The 24013-nt window shown below is 40.6% G+C and overlaps 1 protein-coding gene across 7 annotated transcripts in view; it reads left to right on the top strand.

Annotated features, from left to right (window-relative positions):
- The window catches only part of SLC25A13 (solute carrier family 25 member 13), a 189770-nt gene that overhangs the window by 39812 nt on the left and 125945 nt on the right, over positions 1-24013 (top strand). The window lies entirely within an intron of this gene.

Genomic DNA, 24013 nt, shown 5'->3' with positions numbered 1-24013 from the left:
TTTTTTTTTTTTTTTTTTTTTGACGGTAAAGTGGCTTATAGTTCCAGAGACTTTTTAAAAAAATTTTTTTTTTTTAATGTTTGTTTATTTTTGAGACAGAGAGAGACACAGCATGAGCAGGGAAGGGGCAGAGAGAGAGGGAGACACAGAATGTGAAGCAGGCTCCAGGCTCTGAGCTGTCAGCACAGAGCCCGACGCAGGGCTTGAACTCCCGAACTGTGAGATCATGACCTGAGCTGAAGTCAGATGCTTAACCGACCAAGCCACTCAGGCACCCCCCCAGAGACTTTTTTTTTTAACATTTGTTTATTTTTGAGAGACAGAGAGAGACTGAGTGGGGGAGGGGCAGAGAGAGAGGGAGACAGAATCTGAAGCAGGCTCCAGGCTCTGAGCTACCAGCACAGAGCCCAACGTGGGGCTCAAACCCAGGAACCATGAGATCATGACCTGAGCTGAAGTCAGATGCTTAACCAACAGAGCCACTCAGGCGCCCCTATAGTTCCAGAGACTTACTATAGTTGATGACTGGTGTGAGATATACCAGAGTGTTTGTATCTATACTGGTATTTTTCAAGGGAACTGTAAAAATTGTGAGTAAATGTAAAACATAGCTCTATGAACATAGCTTTTCTATGATCTTTCCCTCTGCTCAAATAACTTTTGAAATCTTCCATATGATTAAGTCATATGAATCTAACAGAATAATAGGATGATTCCAAATCTCCAAGAAAGGTATTCTACCCAAGCTGGAAGAAAGAGACAGACCATCTAAAATTAAATGATTCTTTGCAAAAGGCCTTTGGGTTTTTTTTCCCCCTACCAGTGTTCTCACATTTTAAAAATGAGCTTTTCCTGATTTTGCTTAAGATTGCAGTTGGCATTTACCATTAGGTGCAGAATTTTGAGCTCCAAACTCTTACTAATACAAATAACAACATCCCCTAAGAGCCACATATTTTTTTTAATATGAAATTTATTGTCAAGTTGGTTTCCATACAACACTCAGTGCTCATCCCAAAGGTGCCCTCCTTAATACCCATCACCCACTTTCCCCTCCCTCCCACCCCCCATCAACCCTCAGTTTGTTCTCAGTTTTTAAGAGCCTCTTATGCTTTGGCTGTCTCCCTCTCTAACCTCTTTTTTTTTTTTTTTTCTTCCCCTCCCCCATAGGCTTCTGTTAAGTTTCTCAGGATCCACATAAGAGTGAAAACATATGGTATCTGTCTTTCTCTGTATGGCTTATTTCACTTAACACAACACTCTCCAGTTCCATCCACGTTGCTACAAAGGGTCATATTTCATTCTTTCTCATTGCCACGTAGTATTCCATTATGTATATAAACCACAATTTCTTTATCCATTCATCAGTTGATGGACATTTCGGCTCTTTCCATAATTTGGCTATTGTTGAGAGTGCTGTTATAAACATTGGGGTACAAGTGCCCCTACGCAACAGCACTCCTGTATCCCTTGAGTAAATTCCTAGCAGTGCTATTGCTGGGTCATAGGGTAGGCCTATTTTTAATTTTTTGAGGAACCTCCACACTGTTTTCCAGAGTGGCTGCACCAATTTGCATTCCCACCAACAGTGCAAGAGGGTTCCTGTTTCTCCACATCCTCTCCAGCATCTATAGTCTCCTGATTTGTTCATTTTAGCCTCTCTGACTAGAGTGAGGTGGTATCTGAGTGTAGTTTTGATTTGTATTTCCCTGATGAGGAGTGACGTTGAGCATCTTTTCATGTGCCTGTTGGCCATCTGGATGTCTTCTTTAGAGAAGTGTCTATTCATGTTTTCAACACACATTTTCTACATACAAATATATGCACACACATAATTTTCTTTTTTGGTTGTGCCATTTGATTATAAATTGCAGACATCATGATAGTTTAGCATCTATCTTTTAAGAATAAGAACGTAGGTGGGGCGCCTGGGTGGCGCAGTCGGTTAAGCGTCCGACTTCAGCCAGGTCACGATCTCGCGGTCCGTGAGTTCGAGCCCCGCGTCAGGCTCTGGGCTGATGGCTCGGAGCCTGGAGCCTGTTTCCGATTCTGTGTCTCCCTCTCTCTGCCCCTCCCCCGTTCATGCTCTGTCTCTCTCTGTCCCAAAAATAAATTAAAAATGTTGAAAAAAAAAATTAAAAAAAAAAAAAAGAATAAGAACGTAGGAGAACAAGAATAAGTAGGAGACCACGTAACTGCCATACCATAATCTTTTAGGAGAATTAACAGTAATGTGAAGTATCTTCAAAATTCCAGTCTGTATTCCAGTATACTGGATCTCTCCACCTCCCTCCCACTTCAAATGGCTCATTGTGGTTTTGTTTTGTTTTCTTTTTAAATCTAGGATCCAGACAAGGTTCTTGTACTACCTTTATTTGTTTTATCTCTTTTAATCTAGAACAACCTTCTAATTTTTTTTCATGATATTGGCTTTTAAAACCTGGGCCAGTTGTTTTATTGAAGGTTCCACATTCTGGACTTGCCTGATTGCTTCTTCAGGCCTGGATTCACGTTAAGGGGCAGGTTAGGAGAGATCCTGTACTTTCTGCTGTACCTCGTCAGAAACATGTTGCAGCATCAGTGATGCTAAGTTTGATTGCTTGGTTAGGGTGGCGTCCCCCCAGATTGTATATTTATGATAATTTTTGTTTGTAATTAATGAACAGATACTTTGAGGACATGTGCATATCCTGTTTCTCAGCAACTCTTCATCCACTAGTGTTAGCATCCACAATGATCGTTTCCTGAATCAGGTATCACATTGTGGTGATTTTTCTAATTCTGTCATTTCTCCTATATTTATTGTCTAGCACTCTTTGTTAAGGAAAAGTTTTCTCTCCTCTACCCCGTTTTCTTTCTCTCTTCTTACCAGTATAAATTCGTGGAAGTTTTCATTTTAAATTCAGTGTATTATAATCTATTACTATTATTCTCTTAGATGCTCAGATTTGGCAAGGGGGGGCCCTTGGGCCTAGCTCCTTTGCCCTCGTCTTTGAGTGCTCTTTGCTTTTAGGCAAATCAGCCATTCTAGGCTCTGGGTGGGTGTTTCTGCCTCTAACCTGGGAATCACTGTTCTCTTCAAGAAGTCCTGGTTCCTTTAGATTGGGAATGGTGCTTAGAAACTGAGAGCTGGGCACTGGCTTGTTGTTACAAGGTTGTTACTACTTCTCTGTCTTCTCAGTAAAAAGAACAGAGAAATATACTTTAAAAAATCAAAAGTTCATAATGACATTTCCTATTTAAATTTAACATTACAGGATTTTTTTTTCTTATATTTTTAACTCAGTGAACATTTTGGTTCCTAATTATATTAATATATTTATGGATATTAACTTCTATAATTGTGATACCTTCTAATTTTTTTTTCCCATCTCTATCACCATTAACATACATGCTTTTCCTATTTACTTTTGTATGTACTCTCCAAAAATAATAGCCTTCGATTCAATGAGATAGAACAATGTGTAATATATGTTGTGCATATATATATATATTCAAAATCTTATCACAAATCTCAAATGCTGGCTTTGTTTTCCTGGTTTTGCAGATGAGACAGCTGAGGCTCTTAGTGATCAAGCAATTTGCCCCCAAAAGGTGCCCAAGCTTGTCTGGCTTCAAAGACCTTGACCTTTCCAGTGTCTCAAACTGCCTCTTCTCTCATAATCTCATCATCCTCTTTAACTTGCCATTTTTTTTCAGATTTTGTATTAACTTAAATCTCAGTTTTTCACTGTGACAAAGAAAATGTTAGATGGCCTCAGTCCATTGCCTTGTGACTTTTTTTTTTTCCCCAGTTGCAGAAACCTGAGTTTCAAAAGGGAAAATAACCACCCATAATCTTTTCATCCCCACACGGTGGTTTAGAGTCTTTTTTAGTATCTTCTATGATTTGTTAACCTGCATCAATATTTTTCATAATCTGAATGAATATTAATTGCAGTTCTTTTATAATCTTTTAGACTATATTAATCAATTTCCATATTTCCATATGCTGTTCACATTAACAGTGTTAAATAGCTTCGTAGTCTATGAGATTACATACCATCCATACTCTATGAAATCATGCCCTTACAGAGTTGTTTCAGTGTCTAGTTTTCCTTTTGTTTAATTAATTCCTTTGAAAGAACTTAGAGCTGTTCTTGGACACAAGGGTAGAAGTATTTTAAGTTTCACCATATGTAGTGTGGTGATTCTTTCCAAAAGCACTGATCATGTTGAAGAACTTGTCCAAACTATTTATGCTTTCTGAGCCAGTAGCACACGGCTGCTGTTTGAGCCGAGACCTGCCTAAGACCCAAGACTGTTCAGATGTTCATGTGCCATTTTCCCTGACCCTGACCCAAGCTCAGCAGTATTTCCTTCACAAATAGGTATAACCATACATCTGTTCTCAATGTAAAACTGTGAATGCCTTCATTTCCCCTTCCTTTGGAAGCATAGCATTTCTCAAGTTCACAAGTCACAAATCATCTTCCCAAATCAACTACTGTTCTTGAAAAAATTACACGGTGAACCCACATGCTGGCCCATGGAAGCACAGCACATACACCAAACAAAGGGAAAACACTGGCATGGGCTCCATTTGGCCAGGCTCTCTTTGGGTGTAATGACATCTCTTGGCTGGCCAGAGGGATTCTAGTGCATAATCTTTTTCAAACTTGAAAAACTGTTTGTAGATTGGTAACTTTAAGATATCAAAATAACGGCAGCTGTGCTGACCCAGATGTCATGGTGAATTGAAATAGTCATTTTTAGGTAGATAATGGTCCACCAGCTGTGGTTTCTGGAGTGGATAAGCCAGGTCCTGCATATTTTAATATCTCCAGTGTCTGATCCAGTATCTGGCCTCTGGTTCACAGCAATTTGTTGACCAAATATGAGTAAATCTACTAAGAAGTATTTACTCCCTTAAATTATGAGAGCCCAGGAGTATTGAGGAATGGAAGTTCTAGTTCAAATTCTAGGTTACTCACTGTAGTAGCTGAATAGTGTCCACCTGGAGATGTCAAGTCATAATCCCTAGAATTGGAAATGTGACCTTATTAGGAAAAAAGTGTCTTTGCAGATGTGATTACATTAAGGATCTTGAAGAGAGCACCCTGGCTTATCCATGCCTTAAATGCTGTAAGTATTCTTTAAAAAAAAATTTTTTTTTAATGTTTTTATTTTTGAGACAGAGAGAGACAGAGCATGAGCAGGGGAGGGGTAGAGAGAGAGGGAGACACAGAATCCGAAGCAGGCTCCAGGCTCTGAGCTGTCAGCACAGAGCCTGACACGGGGCTCGAACTCATGGACTGTGAGATCATGACCTGAGCTGAAGTCGGACGCTTAACCGACTGAGCCACCCAGGTGCCCCTGCTGTAAGTATTCTTATAAAAAGTAGAGAGACGTGATACAGACATCAGGGCTACCAGCAGCTGGAAGAGGCAAGGAAGGATTCTCCAGTGAAGAGTCTCCCTTTGGTGGGTGTGCAGCCCTGCTGACACCTTGCTTCTGGACTTCTGGTCCCCAGAACTGTGACAGAATGAATTTCTGTTGTGTGGAGCACCCTAGTCTATGGTAGTTTGTTACAGCAGCCCCAGGAGACTAATACCCTAACATAGCTCTTTTCTCCGTGGTTCAGAAAGTCTGTACTTGCAAAGAATATGCGGGGGATGGAAACCAAATAGCCTGATTCTGAGCAGTTTTTTTTTCCAGTAGTAACTTTTGGCTAGATCCCGACATTTTCCAGGCAGAAACCTCTGCTGCAAACCCTCTCTGTGAGGGCACAGTCCCTCTCTGGAGGCTTCACTTATGTATAGGGTTGGGCTGAACTCTAGGCATGGAAGCTTAAACATCTGTGCACTGCTAGAATTTATGGTAAAGGGATTCGGATTTTCTGGAGCACTCTTGGTTTTGATTCAGTGTTTCACTGGGTAGTGACTTGGTCAGACTTCCGTTCTGTGAGCTGCTTGCTCATATTCTGTAATGCAGAGGCTGGCATACCAGGAGCACAGAAAGTGCAGAGCATAGTGGAGGGAAGTACATAGGAACTTGTACTTCATACTAAGGATTGTAGGCCTTTATTTTGAGAGCAATGAAGAGCCATCAAAGGTAATTTGAGTCTTGGCCTAATGTGCCTGTCTTACAGCCCACATATATTCTCTGATTTCACCTGTCCCCACCTCTCTTCTAATTGCCTGTTGTGTTTAGATTCCCCAAATTCCATTCTTTTAATAGATTTAATAATGGGTTTAATCAATTTGTGAAATTCCTTGAGAGAGATGATAAGAAACTTTGAATGCCCAGTCCTGGAAGCCTTTTGTGTGGTGGACCTCATGGGTAAGAAGGGCCTGTTGCAGCATTTGAAGAGAAAGGAGAGGAGGAAAGCAAGGAGGAAGAGGAGTAGAAGGACTTCTAGGGCCCAGACCCTCTTACTTTAGCTAAACAGTATGAGCTCTGTGCTTGACTTTGGATTTGTCTGTATGGTTTTTGATGTGTGTTTTAGATTTCTCATCATTATGTTTTTGTTTAAAATGGGAATGAAGGGTTTTTTTTTGTGTGTGTATCATCCAAGGGTAATTTTTATACATTATTCACACAACTATCTACCAAGAGCAAGTAAAAATAAATTTTATGTGTGTCCCTTTCAGCTTTGCAAACATGTTTTCTGTTTGTTGTTTATTATTAACTGATATCTCACTAGAGACAGCTGGGACTCAAAAGCTGTTTTTCCTAGTACGTGACCTTCTTACTCGGGGAGACTAAGTGGGGGCCAGAATAAGCTGGATGTGTTTGGGTGCCTGGTCTCTTGGGCTCAGGATGCTCACTATCTAGTATAAACTGACCCCTGTCTGTGTGGGTGGGCCTTGGCCAGCTCTGGCATCTAATCGGTTTGCTGAGATCATATGTATGAATTTAACACATACACGTTTTCCATCTCAGGCGTGGAACTTCTTTGCACTCCATGCAAGAATAGAAGTTGGCTCTTCTTTTGAAAAAAGGAATATCACTGGAATCTTCTCCTGAAATCATTATTGCACTATATGCTAAGTTGGATGTAAATTAAAAAAGAAAAAAAGGAAGATCAGAAACCTTGATTTCTTTTTTTTTTTTTAATGTGTGTTTATTTATTTTTGAGAAAGAGAGGCAAAGAGAGAGAATCCCAAGCAGGCTCTGTGCTGGCAGTGCAGAGCCTGACATGAGGCTCGAACCCACAAACCGGGAGATCATGACCTGAGCTGAAATCAAAAGTCGGACACTTAACTGACTGAGCCACTTAGGCGTCCCAGAAATCCTGATTTCTTAATGAGCTGACATGTCCCTTTTACCACCATCTCAGTCCCCGCTCCAGGGACAGTGCCAAGTGGGGAATTTGGTGCGGTACACCTGTCCTCCTGTATCCCAGGTGTCCTAAGGCGAGCTCAGGGAGGACAGAAACCCCCTGTGGAGTGGAAGGGCAAAAGCTCCCTTGATCCTGATTTTCATTACGAATACAGACCATGAAAGCCTTCTGACCTTTCGGTTTATTGAATCAAAATGATAGCAATATAGTCAGCAAAGAATTGCTTTCTCTTCAGAGTACAGAGAATCATTCCTGGGCCAATTCTCATTTTGAGGCATAAGGAATAAGGGTGTTAAAGAAGAAACAGTAAAAAAGAAATTGATGATTTAAAAATGTGTGACTATATAAATCAAGTCTGTTCTCTGCCTTTCCCATGTTTGATCTTAATCTGAGGGAAAAAAAAAAAGTATGGCCTTTAAATACTTCACAAGGTGAAGGAGGATATAATAATGTTGTTGATGATAAAATCATTTTTATATACCTGTTTTCACTTTGTGAGGTTGTTGCGATGAAATCCAGGCCTTGGCCACACGCTGGGAGTTAATGAGGTTTACAATTGGCAATGCTTAAAGAGTATTAGGGTAATGTATTTAAATATCAGCAGTTCATAGTCTGAAATGCTCATCTGTCAAATATAATCCAGAATCAATAAGAGGAGGTCTTTCAATTTGCTAATGAGGAGCGTTTTCTACATACTGGGGTGGACACGGATTTCAGATAAACACCTGAAATTCATAAGCTATAGAATTAAGCAAAGGCATCTCTTTCATTAAAAAAACTTGATAATAATCAACAGCAGTCACCTGAGAAGCTTAAATTTTCTTCTTAGTCATCAGACTCCCAAATTAACCTACCAAAACAAAAAGCCTCATTAGCAGCTCTCATTGAATCAGTGTTATTTTTTTCTTTCTCTCAAGGTGTCTGATTAACCCCCTTTCTTTTTGCATTTCTCACTTTGTGTTAATATTTGATGTCTGAAATCATAGGGGGGTGGGTGCGTGCGATGTGGTGGCTAGACGGTGTCTGCAAGGAGCAAATTAAAAAGAATTCTTAAAAAGGTTTGTATTATGTCGCTGGTATATTAGAAAACCTTTAGGAATGTCAGGTGCCTGGGTTTATTTTTCTTTTTAATTCGGGAAAAGGTTGATTAATGACTGGGTGTTGATTTCACTTCTCATTCATATGTAGGGACATCCCTCCTCCTCTTCCCCCCATCTTCTCTTACATACCAAATGCAGCCCCTCTTTTGGAGAGTGTGGCTGTCAAGGGAAGGTGAGAAGTAGGGGCCATTCCTGTAGGGGAAAGGGGAGTTTTGGACAGATGACAGCATGACGTAAGCTCAGGGGAATGACTGTAGAGTGTGGAGATCTGACACGTAAGAGAGAAAAGGAAGAAATTCTAGTGCATTGTCTGAGGAGGAGGTGCGGTCTTGTGAGAACTGGGTGAGTTCATCCAGAACAGCTCTTCTCAAAGTGTGGTCCCTGGGAGCCTCTGAAAACCTTTTGAAGGAATCCGTGAGGTCAGAGCTGTTTACATAATAATACTCAGAGTCACATCTGCCTTTTTCTAAAAGTGGTGAGTAAAACTTGTGAAGCCTTAACACCAGTTAAGGAGTGCCACCAAGCCAAATGAGAGGAGGGAGTAGTCATGCTCTTTGCTAGCACACATTTGCAGTGACGGTAGTGATGAGGAGGTTAATTCCACTTCAGAATGGCCTTGGAGAAGCAGTATAAATCATTGATTTTTATTAAGTCTCACCCTTGAGTACACATAATTTGAAAATGCTGGGTGACTAAATGGGAAATAGGCATAAAGAATTGCTGCTGGTTATTGTCATGTGGTTGGTCGTCTGAGGAAAAGCGTTTGAGCAGTTGATTTGAGTTGCTAGCTGAGCTAGGCATTTTTTTTTTTTTTTCACAGAACGCTGTTTTTATTTGAGAGAAAATTTTCATGTGACAGCTTCCCAATGCTTAGACTTTTCTGATGTAATTAGTGGGGGATATTAATGAATGTGAGTTTTTAATACAGTGTAATGAAATGTGCCAACATTTCGAAGATTGGCATAACTTAGTGACAGTATTTGCCAGCTGTCCAGTATAGGATGTTTCAAAATCATGCACGGGTGGAAGACGTATTCACAGTGCATGACAGACCTATGGATTTTAATGTAAGAGTGGGATACTGTTTCAGATTCCACATTGTAACTAATCTGTAAGGAACTATCACTTGTTAGGATTTGGTGGTGTTCTGTAGAATAGCCACAGTGATCTGAAAAGGCTGCTGAAATACTCCTTCCTTTTCTAACTATGAATCTGCATAAGGGTGAAATCCTTCATATCCCTCTAACAAAACAACGTATTATAGCAGATTGAATGCAGCTGTCTTCCATTAAGTCAGATATTTAAGAGACTTGCAAAGACATAAAATGCTTCTTTTCTCACTACATATTCTGTTTTAGAAAATATAGTTATTTTTCACACAGATATATGTTATTTATATCGCCATGTAGTAGATTTATTCACTTTTAAGTGAATTAATCAATACTTTAAAATTTTGCCTGTTTAATTTTCAATACAGTAAATATGATACATATAACCCACATAAGTAAAAGCTCTTTGGAATCCTCAAAGATTCCTAAGAATGTAAAGGGGCCCTAAGACCCCAAAGTCTAAGAAATGCTGAGCTAGAAAAATGGAATGGCAGGCAAAGTATAGGGCAGAGACGTGTAGATGTGGTGGTAGGATTTGGAGGAAGTTTTCTTCTGGTTTCCTTGGTTCTGCTCTGGGAAATAGATGAGAGGGAGGATGTGGGTTGAGGTACTGGCGGTTTGAGGAGAGAGGAGAATATATTATGGTTCCAGGTCTGGTGCTAACACTTTCCATCCCTTTTCTTATTTAATCTTCATAACAAGTCTTTAAAACAGGTACTTTCATGCCCCACTTATAAAGGGAGGTACAGAATCAGAGTTCAAAGCCACCTAGTTAGTGAATTGCTGGAACTAGAATTTGGACCTAGTTCTTTTTGGCTTGTGCCCAGTCTGCTCTACTGAACTTTCTACACATAGAGGAGAATATTGAAAATAGAGCTTTGCATGAGAACTCTGCCTGTGTCCTTGCTTAGGAGTTCTGATGCCCTTTGAACGATTCTTAGCCTCCAAGACTCATGATTTGGCCAGCATAACGTGGACTTAAAAGCTCCATGAGCACTACATCAGCTGTCATCCACACCCACAGACCTTTGAAAAACTGCCCTCACATTCTTCACATCTGTTGTTTCTAACCCAGGAATAGTTTTTGGATCACTCTCCCCCTTTCACTCTTAGACTCAACCTTGAGGTCCCGTTGCATACCATATTCTCAGAATTCTTATCTTTCTTTACTGGGCCAACTGAAAATACCAACCCTTCCTCCATATTCTTCGCAGCGTGTGGAGGTGTTCAGAAAATGAAAGAGCCAAAACACGTTCCCTCCCACTTTCTTTGCTTGGTTGTTTAGTCTTGCTTTAGTCTGCACTGGTGGGGTTTAAAACTCGCATCTAAAAGGCTAAAGGAGAGGGAATCATGTGTATGCTCTGTTTCCTGGCTACTTGCACTTCTGTTTCTCTACCCGTGGCAGTGTCCTAGGCACAAGATGTGGCAGTTGCTGAAATAAAGAGTCTTGCACGAAGCTGTGAGGGATTCCTGAAGTGAATCATGAGATTTTAGTGCCTATTAACTTTACCATTGATTGTGGCATAATTGTCAGTGCGTCACTTCCTAGTAAATAGATTGAGATTCTCTGACTTTAATGAAGGTTTCTGAGGGTAACGTTTCCACCACAATCTGATAAAAAGGTTTTGGGATTTTCAGTCTAGAAGAGTAAGAGATGGCAGAGGATAACTGTTGAACCTGCGTAGAAATTATAGAGTAACTTAGTATCTGTAATAAAGGATGTATAGTACAGTAAAGTAGCCTTGTGTTACAGACCTGAGGGAACCTCAGTACTTAAAAAATCTAGGTTAATTTCATATTTAGTAATTCACTTAACCCATACTTATTGACATTAGCTATGTGCCAGGCATAGTTCTAAACCAAACGGTAAGCAGTATGTTCTGATATAGCAAATGGACAATGTAAACCAATAGATCTATGGTATAGAGGCAGGTAACTGTATGTATGAAAGCACGGGAAGGAGGTGGTGAGTGAGTGCTCAAGGGTGCCATGGTGGATAGGGTGGTCAGGAAAGACCTCTGCAAGATGCCATTTGGGCAGAGACCTCAGTGAGAGCGAGCTATGTGGGAATCTAGGTCTTCAGCTTCTGGGTGGAGGGAATAATAGATGCAGATGAGATAGGAAAGTGTTTGACGCATCTGAGAAGCGGCAGGGGGACTCGAGACTGGCAAAGAGCAGGGAAGTGACGGAAGCCAAAAAGGTATCCAGGGCCAGATTTTATTAGATCTTGTACAATTTTATTCCATGTGTAGTAGAGATCATTGGAGAGTTTGAGCATGGAACTGACATGATGTGAATTAAATGTTGAAAGGATCTCCCTAGCTGATTTATGGGGAATAGAATGAAATGGGCAAGAGTGGAAGAAGGCAAAAGATGGCAGGCTTAGAGTGCCAGTTGTGGAGATGGTAAGAAGTGGTTGAATTTTTGGGTGTTCTTGCTAGATTGGCCTCAAGACTTCTGTAGAACGTGTCAGTATTGATGTGCTCGTTACACATACACGCGGAGAGCTAGGCTGTTAGATGTTTGGGTCTGGACTTCAGGGGAGAATCATATTTATCTCATTTTGGTAAGTGGGGGCCCATTTATATTTTCTCCTTAACCCTTTTTGGTAGGATCCATTTGTATTTGATAGCTTACTTGCTTCCTGGCAAAGCAGAATGTTGTTTTATGGACTTCCTGCTCTGGACCTGGAATTGTCCACTCTTCATGGAGTCTTTATTCTTTTTAATGGGCACTTGTATTTAGAGACCACACTGTAGGCATCACCTGTGCTTCTTTTGGGTTGCCATTGCTTTGAGGCCTTTCCAGTGGCTAATGGGGGAAAAGTTTTCAGTCCACACTGGCATTTCTAACTCAGAGTTAAACAATTGACAAAATTAAATTCAAAGTATTTTTATTCAAAGTATTTGGTTTAACTCTAACTCAGAGTTAAACAATTGACAAAATTAAATTCAAAGTATTTTATTCAATTTCTCTATCATCTCTTTACTCTTTCATTGAAAAACTCTTGGCTACCGGCAACATTCATGGAATTACCTATTTGCAATATGTAGGTTACATTCAAAACTATTAATAACACCAGTATTGCTGCTAACAGATATTGAATGAAGTTTAAGATTCTTTTCAGCTCTGTTTGTGCATAGAATGTGTCTCACTAATTACTTACAGTAGAAAGACTGTATTCTAAAGTTATTTGAAACAATTCATTCCTCTGTGTGGGTTGGCCACCAACTAGATATATGGTTAGGTTCATTCGTTTCAGTTTGTCTTCAATTTTTAGGGATTGCTTTTTTTCTTTTAGAGTTAATTTAATTTTTGAATATGTAAAACATGTTTCCCAAGTCACAGCTGTATTGACAAAAGCAAGGTATACTCAGAAATCTGACTTAAGATGTCTGCCTCCTTCACCCTATCTCCTCTCTTCCGTTAGAAGAGATAACATCAGATCCTATGGGTTGAGGGCTCAGTCTCACAAGACCACCTCCCTCTGGTTTCACTTTGGATACCAGTTGCAAAGTCCAAGTTGTTAACTGATCACCCATAAATCAGAGGTTCTTATGACCCCCACCTTGAGTTTGGTAATTAGCTAGAGTGTCTCCCAGAACTCTGGAAAACAATTTGCTGTTTACCAGGTTTTTATAAAAGGATATGATAAAAGGGGCACCTGGGTGGCTCCGTTAGTTAAGCGCCTGCCTCGATTTCAGCTCAAGGCATATTTCACAGTTCGTGAGTTCGAGCACCATGTCAGGCTCCATGCTGAGGTATGGAACCTGTTAGGGATTCTCTCTCACTTTCTCCCTTTCCCTCTCTCTCTGTCCCTCCCCTGATCACTCTGTCTCTGTCTGTCTCTCAAAATAAATAAACTTAAAAAAATTTTAAAACAAATTAAAAAATGGGATATGATAAAGGATGCAGATGGCCATCTAGATGGAAGAGATGCATAGGCATGGTATGGGGCAGTGGATATGGAGATTCCATGCCCTCCCCCAGAGCTGCCACATGTTCACCAATCTGGAAGCTCTCTGAGCCCTTTTGGGATTTTTATGGAGGCTTCACCCATTTCTAGCACCTCTGTCCTCTCTAGAGAATGGGGGATGAGCTGAAAATTCCAAGCTGTCATCACGGCTTGCTTTTTTCGGTGACCAGCCCCTATTCAGGAACCCACCCAGAGTCATCTTACTAGAACAAACACACTGCTGTCACCCAGGAAGTCCCAAGGGGGTTAGGAGCTCTGTGCCAGGAACAAGGGGCAGGGATCTGTCTCTCTATTTTTTCTGTTCTATCACAGATCTGCATAACAAAATCCAGTGATAATATTCCTCTTCAGGTTAACATATTTTCTCCCTCACACCTTCTGGAAATACTGCTTTCGGGACACCCATCCCATTCTCTTGCCTCCCTGATTATTCTTTCTGAGCCCTGTTTTCAGATACTTCCTCATCTCCCATTCTCAGAGCTCAGTCCTTGGGACTTCTTGTTTCTTCTCACACTTCTTGGTGATCTCATTTCCCTTATCTCATGGTTCTAAATAGTCCATAACTTTTGCTTTTATATCTGTAGCCCTCTCTTCCCGGTTGAACTCCACAGTCCTCTCTGTTCAGCTGCTTCCTTGAGATTTCCATTTGCATGTTTAGTAGGACTTTGGTGGAAACCTCAAGTGTCCTAAACTGGATTCCCGGTTCTTTTCTCCAAAAGCATTCTTCCTTTCTTATTTGCTCTCTCAGGACGTTCTCACAGTTGCTCAGGTCCCAAACCCTGGAGACATCCTTGCTTCCTCCTTTTCCTCTCACACTTCACATTTAGTCTTTCGTCAGATCTACTTGGCTTTACCCTCAAAATATGGTAAAACTCCTTCTCTCCAATTTCTTAGCATGGTGACTAATATCAGCTGTTTCTCAGGTTTCACGATACCAATATAGACAGTACGAAAAAGGAAGGTGCCAGAAAGTTGACCAAGAAAGCCAAAGACCTAGTAGAAGTGTGGGGCAAGTCCAAAAAATGAGAGAAGGTCCAAAGGCAAACTCCAAGACAAGCTCAATTGCTTTGTCTTATTTCCTTAAAGGCAGAGGAGACAAATTATAACAAGTGTCCGACTCCAAGTTCATAACTGCTATGGTCCTCTCTGGAGGGCTGATGATTTGAGGCTCCCTGACCGGAGCATCCCTTGAGGGGAGGTGCTTAGTAGAAGACGCATCTGGTAGGTTGCTAACAAAGAGCCCATGTAACCCGCACTGGGAAAGATAGTGATGCACCAGCTGCTGGTGAAGATGCGTAAAAGCTGCAGCAGGGAAGCAAAGGTACATACCACTGAAGTTCAGCTTCACTTTTCTCTTTTCTTCAAGCTCATCTAAGTGTAAATTTTCAAAAAGAAAACTGTATTACATGAGCACCAAAAAGAGAAAAAAAAGAGAGAAAAAACTAAAACTCTTCATTAACTCACTCCATAGTGATTCTGTGCAACTGGTGAATGGCATGTGGCCCCCAGTTGGCTAGTTCTTTAGATTGATTGCTAGTGAATAATCGAGCTCCCAGTGTGACCCTGCATTTCACATGAGTTAGGTTTTTTTTTTTTTTTTAATTCCATTTGTAGCATTGTGGCAGACAGTTACAGGATATCCAGAATGTGACCATTTCTTTCCTTCTGTGCTGCTAGTATCATCGTCTGAGGCAAGATCATCTCTCACTCAGATTATTGTCATAGCCTCTTAACAGATCTCCCTGCTTCTAGATTTCCTTCAGTCTGTTCAGCACAGAAACCAGAGTGATCCCGTTCATACCTAAGTTGGATCATGGCACTCTCTGGCTCTCCATTTCACTCAGAGCAAAAGCCCGAGTCCTTACTGTGGCCAGTGAGGCCTAGCAGTGGCCACTTTCCTTCCCTTCCCCCCTACTTCATCTGCTTCTGTTCTTCCTCCTAATACTTTGTCCCAACCCCTTTATTGATCTTGATGCGCCTTGAGCACATCATGATTAGTCTCACCTCAGGGCCTTTGCACTTTTTCTTCCCTCAGGAAGCTCACTCATTTCCTTTAGGTCTTTGCTCTGATAACACTTCCTTAGGGAGGTTTTTCCCTGCACATACTATTTTAAGTTGTACCCCCACCATGCCTTTTCCTTCATAAGGATTTTATTTATTGTTTTATTATCTCCCTCTCCACCTTCTGGCACACACTTGCCTGTAAGCTCCAGGAAGGCGGGGATATTTATATTTGTCTGTTTTGTTCACTGCTGACTCTGCAGATCATAGGACAGTGGGTTGGCCCATGGTAGCACTCCATCAATATGTTTTGAATGACTCTGAATGGATTGGACACATAAAGTGCCATGAGTGTATGACATATTAGTATTGAGATGATGAGGTGATGAGATTCTCAGGTTCTCTTTTTGGTTCCGTATTGAAATTCAGCATGTTAAAATCCCTGGTTGTCCTTTTTCTCCTAGGAACACTAACATTTTATGCAGGCTGTCTCTGTAACAGGTGCTGAAATTTTTAGCAAATCTTTTATCTTCTCCTGTCTTCACTTTTATCTTCTCTAAATAGGCTGGTGCCACCATAGTCTGGGGTCATTCTAGTTTTTGTAAAATTGCTCTGAGGAATTCTTTGTATCGAGAAAACCACTCATAGGATTAGGTTCGCGATCCTTTTTAGACTCCTACCCTGCCCTTCAGCACCTTGTGAAGGCCTCAGTGTTCACTGCCTGCTGTCCCCTCTGGTCCATTCAGCTCTGTCACCTGCCCTTCTCCGTGTTTATGGTCTGGTGAGTTCAGACCTTCTGCAGTAGAGTTAAAGAAATATAGTCCTGTGTTACCTCTTAATGCATTTTAATTCACATTATCCTTCTGGTTATTGATGTAGAATATAATTTTTAAATTCACTAAGGGTGTTGCATTTCCATGGGAGAAAACCCTTTTTGAAAGTATCTGAGGAATGTGTAATTCATATCGAAACCCTCTTTCTATGCCTTTTATGATGTCCTGACCAGTGCTTGCTTTCTTCTTACAGTTTTTGTTTTTTTGTGTGTTTTTTTGAAGTCAGGAAGTAAAACAGTCACCAGCTTACTGAAGGAAAAAGCATTAAAGCGCTGATGTTGCTTTTCCACAATTAGCAATAATTATAGCCAGAAAAAGCAAAAGCGCCTCAAAAGTCTTATAGCTTAATTTGCTTTTGCAAAAATATAAAGTACTCCCAACAGTTTCTAATTTTGATTACTCTTTACAATCGCTATTCTGTGTTGTAATTGTCTGCTTTTAAAAAAGCTTGGTATTGTGAGGAGACCTTTAGAAATAGGACTTGTTAATGAATACAGAGATTGGAATAGGATGGGGCAACCTGATGGGCAGAAAATTTTTCCTTTCTTACCTGTTTTCAACATTTATATAGGTTCTTCCAGAGAATAAAATAAAATGTAAACCTATGTAGACCAGGCTCAAGCAGTTATAATAAATGCTTTTGGTTCTTTTCATGAGAATCTACATTTGTGGGTGGCCTGTGTTAGCAGGTGAATTCATTATATTTTGTTCGTGTTTATTTGTGTAGCAAAATACAATTAAATATGAAAAATTTCTTTTTTCTTTTCTAGACCTTTACCAGTTCTTAGGCAAGCAAATTTTGTTCATGTAGTAGAATTTTAATTAATCTTTACTGGGGATAAGGATGGAAATAGCATTTTGTATATTGTGGATTTGGGGTAAAATCCAGAAACATCACTTCAACTGTTAGGAGCAGAAATCAATTTTTGTTTCAATTCTCAGTAACATTTCTGAAGTGATCAGGCTACTTTTTGCAATAATGGCAGTTTATACAATTTAGTTTTAATTTAAAAATTTTATTTGAAACCCTAGAGTGTCTTAGATAATCATTAAGAACATAAATTCTCATAGAGGCTTCAGTGATGTGACTGAATCTCTGCTGATCCCAGTATATCCTTGGAAATGTTCGACTTAAAGATTGATTGGGGCTATCAATTTGTTTCTCATGATTTACCTCATTTTAGAGCAGAGTGCTAAAACGAAAATGGAATATACATTTAATATCAAATATATATATATATATACATATATATATATATATTTGATGAGCACCATTTGGAGCTCATTTGGTGCTCATATATTATTTGATATAATATCATATATATGTGTGTGTGTGTGTGTGTGTGTGTGTGTGTGTGTGTGTGTGTTTTCTGACCACATCTCAGCCTGTGGACTGAACATGGTGATTAAGATTTTATTCAAGCAGCTACATGAATATTCGTGGAATAGTGGAAGGGGAAGCTTGGTACCTGAGGCTAAGTCATTGCATTTTGTGTGGCCATTTCTTCCTTGTTGTGGATTAGAAAACAGATGTGGGAGGGAGAAAAAAAAGATCTCAGCCCATCATCCTAGTTGTATCTGGGATCTCCATCCCCATTACCAAGAACTCATTTGTTCTTGGCAGAGCTTTCTTTTTAGGTACTCTTAGGTTGACCTGACAGCTTTGCAGCTCACTCCTGAGCCTTGAACACTCTTGATCTCCACCCTGGTCGGTCTTGAACCCCATCCCCTACTTCCTTTCCAGGCCTTTGAAGCCTGCCTTCCTCCTATACTGGGAAAGGTGAGAAAGTATATCGGAGATGGCTGTGCCCTTTGATGACTTGTTTCCATTTTGTGCATGCCCTTTAAAATTAACATTGAATATTTGGAGGCCCTTTGTAATGCAGGTGATAGAGGACAAACTGTAATTGCTTTTTGACTGAAATTTTAGACTTACATGGAATTACCGCATGCCTCAGAAAAATCAGAAGTCTGCTGTTTTGGAACGGAAAGGTGTGTGGGGAAGTTCTAAGTGTGGAGACTGTGTTTGTAAAGCAAGCGCATTGTTTTGCTTTTTTTTTAATGTTTATTTTTGAGAGAGAGAGCATGTGTGAGTGGCAGGTGGGGGGGCGATGAGGGGTGCAGAGGATCTGTAGTGGGCTCTGTGCTGACAGTAGAGAGCCCAGTGTAGGGCTCTCTCAACTCACCAGTTGTGAGATCATGACCTGAGCCAAAGTTGGACACTTAATCGACTGAGGCACCCAGGCGCCCCGCACATTGTGTTTCTTAGACATGGGTGTTTGTGTGGAGTGGCATAGGATGGAGGGCTGATGCAAATTATTGGGGATGGTGGCTACTCTTGATGGAAGCCGTTGGCTCTGAAAAACTCTGTATAAACTGCATATTGCCATATCCGAGCTATGGAACACATTAGTAACTTTTCAATATTTAAGATATTTTAGATAATGCATAATGTCTCCCATACTTTCTATTTATTGCTACATGCCTTGATTTTTAAGTACCTTATCCTCTAAATTAATGGTGGGGTGTCTTCTCCCCACCTTGTCAGAAAACAGTAAAAGTCTTATGATCTGAGATGCAAGTGCTGGAATTATTTTGCAACTTTGAGTAAATTTAAAGTAAACTTTGAGTAAAAAACCCAATCCTTCTTTGCTTACATTGAATATTATAAGAAGTGTTATCCCTGAAACTTGGTCTGAATTCTCCTATGTTATCAGAAATTTCTGCAAATTCAATTTGGAATCAACACGTGGGCATTGTTTTTTTCTTTTTCGTCGTCTTAAATACAGAAAATCATAATCTATTTTAAGCTTCTTATAAATGATGGAGCACTTGTTTACATGGGTAAAATGACTCTATCTAAGTAGTGTATTGAAGTTCATGTTAATGTTTGCTATTTAATGACACCTAATGATATTCAATGAAGGGTTATGCTAAACCGAAGAGAAAATGTGTTACCCAGGCAACTGCCTCAGGCACACTAAAGATGCAGGCATATGGCTCTATAGTTCACATTATTTCAGCATCTTTAAGCATAAAGAGCCACACATGTAATTGACTGTGAAAAATTACTGCTCAGTTACTGTATTGTACGGTCATAATAGAAGTAAATGAATACGTCATTGTTGTTGGAACAAGTCTGTTGGGAATCACTTGTAGACTCTACTATTTAAGAAGCAAAAATACAATAAGAAGAAAATAGCTGGTTTAATTAACATGTAAAATTGGGTTAATTTGAATTCAGCTGGCACAGCAAATATTAATGTTGGCTTTTTTGTGTGTGTGATATTTGGGCTCAAGCCTGTGTACTTTATTTCTTCTTGCCCACAGCATGAATAATTTTATTTCTTAAAATATGATAAAGGCTATTTCAGTCACTTAATTTTTGCTTTGCCAAACGCTTATGTCATCACATCGAAGAAGGTTTTCGTGTGTATCCATAATGTAAGACTTACAGTTGAAGGGAAAAAAAAGTTAAAATACTTCTTAGTAATCGATAATGTTCCCTGAAAAGGAACAGTAAAACTTAATTTCATGTGTTTTGTAAAAATTTAGTTTACTGCTTATTTTTGATTTTTTTTTTAATAGATGAACCAGGAATTGTCGTTGGCAGACGCAAGAAAGTAGCACATTTGCTCTTGTCACTTCCCGTGTGTCTGTGCTTAGGTGCTTATTTGTTTTCAGACATCACTGTAATCATCATTACCTGGCTTCAAAGATGCAGAAGAGTACACTGAGAGAGGCGTTGTGTCCCAATTAAAAAATCATTTAACTCAGTCGATATTTGGTGTTTTCAAATGCTATATAAGCAGAGAAACACCCATAGTTAATATGGGCATCTGCTAAAAGCGTTCATGAGAAAATTCTGTTCTTCAGTCTGTCTTCCGGGCTTTTTAAGTACTCACACAATGTCTTGAGTGGAAGGTACCTTTTGTGCTTTTCAGCTCTGAACCAAAGGAACAATCAAACTGAAGACTCAAGTCAGATAAGTAAAGAGTTCCACAGTGTGTGCTCTACTGGAAGCGTTTAAACCACCTGGTTACTCCGTGGCAACCAAACAACTAACCTGCTGCTTTATGCAGAGTGATAGCCAGTGTGTATAGCGATCACTTAAAAAATGCTAGTGAACAAATTTGGTGCCCACTCGCATTTCAGGTCCTGATTTCTTACCTAAAGCTTATATCCCCATTGTCCTTCTTCATTTAGCATGTTAATGAAGTTGAAGCCTTCTCATCCAGCCTTAGAAGAACAAAGGAAGATCTAGGAAATATAAATATATTTTCAATCTATTTTGCTTACCTAAGTGAATTTTCCATTGTGGTTTAAAACTACTTCCCCCCTCCCTTTAAAAAAATTTTTTTTTAATGTTTATTGATTTTTGAGACAGAGGCAGAGCATGAGTGGGGGAGGGGTAGAGGGAGAGAGAGAGACACAGAATCCGAAGGAGCCTCCAGGCTCTGAGCTGTCATCACAGAGCCCGACGCGGGGCTCAAACTCACGGACCACGAGATCATGACCTGAGCCAAAGTCTGACGCTCAACCAACTGAGCCACCCAGGTGCCCTCTCCCTTTTTTTCTTTTAAACGAGTGGTCTTTCTATTCCTTTTTAATTCTTTTCCTCCTTTAAGGCAACCTCCAATTTAAAATGACTTGTTTATGTTTTTTTTTTAAACTTAATACACTTATCCTTTTAAAAGAAATACGAATCTTTGGGTAGATCTCAAAATGCTGTATACCCCATGATGTAATTAAGATACAGGATATTTATGCTGTGCACATTATTAAATTCTGTCAATATTGGTTATTAGACAAAATGGAAGCAATGTCATATAAGATAGCTTTTTAGGTCCCCCCCCGCCCCAATGCTTATTAGCATTTAAGAATGAACAGGATATTTGTCTAGAGCCTTACAAGGATAGAGAACATGATTTGTCTCTGGGGGCATTCTTTTCCTTGATCCAGTACTACTCTTGTGGGCATTGGCCGTGATCAGAACTTTTTTATGACTCAAGGTTTAAAAGGTTGGAGAGGTGACAGGACATGACATATTCTCCTGAGGTCATTGGGGAGTGAATAGTAGTATTTAACAAAGAGGAGAAGAAGGAATGGGGTATAGAATGTGTATAGGTGAGAGACATTTTTGAGTGTGTAGTTCAGTGAACTATTAACAAAAAGTAGAATGGGGGTGAGTCATACCTGTTAAATATGTTTGATCCCTCTGATAAGGAAGGAGATGTTGGAGGTATAAGAATGCCCTCTATAAGTCCCAGTAGTTGGCACAGGCAGCTTTGGGTAGCCCAGCGCTGTTTGGAGTGAACTGCAAGGCGTGGACAGACAGGTAGATCTGGAAGTATGGGCTTATCACTTACTGAGTCAAGGTCACAATTACAAGGGAGGGCCTATGATATTTATCTACGTTTGGCAATATAGAGGCAGTGATCTATGCAGAGGTGATATTTATAGGCTAAACTTGTGATAACAATACAGTAAAGTTGCTAATAAAATCTTTAATAGGTTTTCAAAGCCAGGCAGTAGCATGCTTGTTTGAACAATATTCAGTCTGCCAGATTTCATTGGAGCCAATGAATTTAAATAGCCCCTTGGCAAATGCTGCAGTGAGGTTTGAACCCAAGTGCATGTAGAGCTGAGGAGCCCAGCTGGCCTCTGGACACATATACTCCTGGCAATGCCAAGGCCAGTGCTGGAAGAAAATGGGATAGTAGACTGAAATGCATTGGATAGATCCTCCCTCATAGATCAGGAGAGGAGATCTGCTCCAACTTGTCCAGCAAGATCATTCAGCCACTTAGGCAAAGGAAGAAGTAGAACTTGGGCCTTTTTCCACTTTACTACTGATGATTTTAGGACGTAAAATCCATCATCTGCCTAACTAGGAGTTTTCATATCCTCTGTAACTACAGGGCCTCAGAGTTTGTGCCTCTGGTTGCCATAATCTCTGCATCCACAGGCTACTGGGCTTCCGGGGTGGGGAGGGGGGTGGGAGGGGGGTGGGGGTGGTGGTGCCTGATTTGCCCCTGGGCTTTATAAGTTGTGTGCTGTGACTTCTTGGACAGAGCCTGGATTTGAACCTTTTCCATTCTGTTCTCTCTCCTGCTAAGCTTTAGGCCTAGCCTGCTGCAGCCACTGGGGACTGGGCTCACTTCTTCTCCCTGCAATCCGTGTTCCTCAGTATCCTGAGTGTTCTTTCCATGCAGTCCCATCACTGCTGGGCATAAAGCCCTCCAACAGTGGCTGTCCCCCATGCATGCTTGCATTGAAATCCACATAGCCTCGTATGCTTAACGCACTCCCTCATCCCCGTCTCCCTTCAGCTTCCCTCCTCCCCTGTCTCCAGCCCTCTGGTGGTTCCCTGCCCGATGGGTCTTGCCAAGGTTGGCCTGTCTTAGGGCTAGCCTCTCACCTGCCAAGGTTGGCCTGTCTTAGGGCTAGCCTCTCACCGAGGTTCTTCTGTCCCAAATACTCTTGCTCCATATCTTCCCAGTGCTTTCTCCTCATCATTGAGACTTACTGCCATCTCCCAAGAGGCATTTGCCGGCCACATAGGCAGACAGCCCATGTCCCATCCATATCATTCTCAAGCTTGGCTATACTTGGGAAGGTTGAAAAAAAAAAAAAAATGACTGCTCAGGTCCCTCCTAAGACCAATTAAATAGGCTCTCTGGGGCTGAGAAGCACTGCTTTAAAGCATTTCTTTTATCTTCTACACAGAGGTTAGCTGATTATGAATCATCTTATTTTTACGTATGTATATTTGTGCTCATTGCCTGCCTTCTCCATTACAGTGGAAATCCTTGAGATGTGGATTCTGTCCATCTTCTTCATTTTCATGGTGTCCTTAGTGCCTAGGGGCTTGCCTGGTATATAGAAGGTGCAGGGAACATATTTGCTTGGTGGCCTGAACAATGTATATTTGCAAGGCATTTGGGAGGGAGATAAGGAGGTGGAAAACCCCCAAAGCTATTAAAGATGTTAAAATGATAGAGGCCAAAACTCTTTTGCTCAACTGGAGATCTCAGGAAAGCCGAGTTCTGTGTTTGTTTTTTTCCCCCCCCTCGACATTCTCAGATACTTGAACCTGGGTGGTCTGGTGGTTGGGACCCAGTTTTTGGGAGTTCGATTTTACTTTTATCTCTGCCATTAATCCTGGACAATCGTTTGGCTTCTGTTGTAACACACGGAAGACGGTTATAAGGAGAAGTTATTTTTGCGAAGCACTCTTGTGGTTAGGAACCTTAAGTAAAAGTGGTAATTGGATTTTGATATGGTGCATTGTCTACATCCAAACTTCCTGAAAGCTGAACAGATCAGATCCTTATGTGCAGTTGCTTAAATTTTCCTAGCCACAGAGTTGGCCTGGAGGTGGGAGCCAGGCAGGAGATGAAAGGGACCGCATGGGGCATAAGCTGCTGCTGAGCGAGAATAAGCAACAGCAGGAGGAAGAGAGAAACTGGGTTGTCCACCTCAGATGGCCAGTTAGTGTGACTCTTTCCATCATTTGTTTCTTTTTTCAGTACCCCCCTCCAAACACCCCCGTCCCTTATTCAGGCCTTCTGCCACTACCTAAGTTTATTAAATCCTTGATGTTTGGTTCCATATAAATTTTAATTTTTCTCTTATTACAAAAGTAATTCAGTATGTGTATTACTGAA

Source organism: Panthera uncia, chromosome A2 (assembly GCF_023721935.1).
Source record: "Panthera uncia isolate 11264 chromosome A2, Puncia_PCG_1.0, whole genome shotgun sequence".
NCBI classification, from domain to species: domain Eukaryota; kingdom Metazoa; phylum Chordata; class Mammalia; order Carnivora; family Felidae; genus Panthera; species Panthera uncia.
This window is presented reverse-complemented; position numbering and strand designations above follow the sequence as displayed.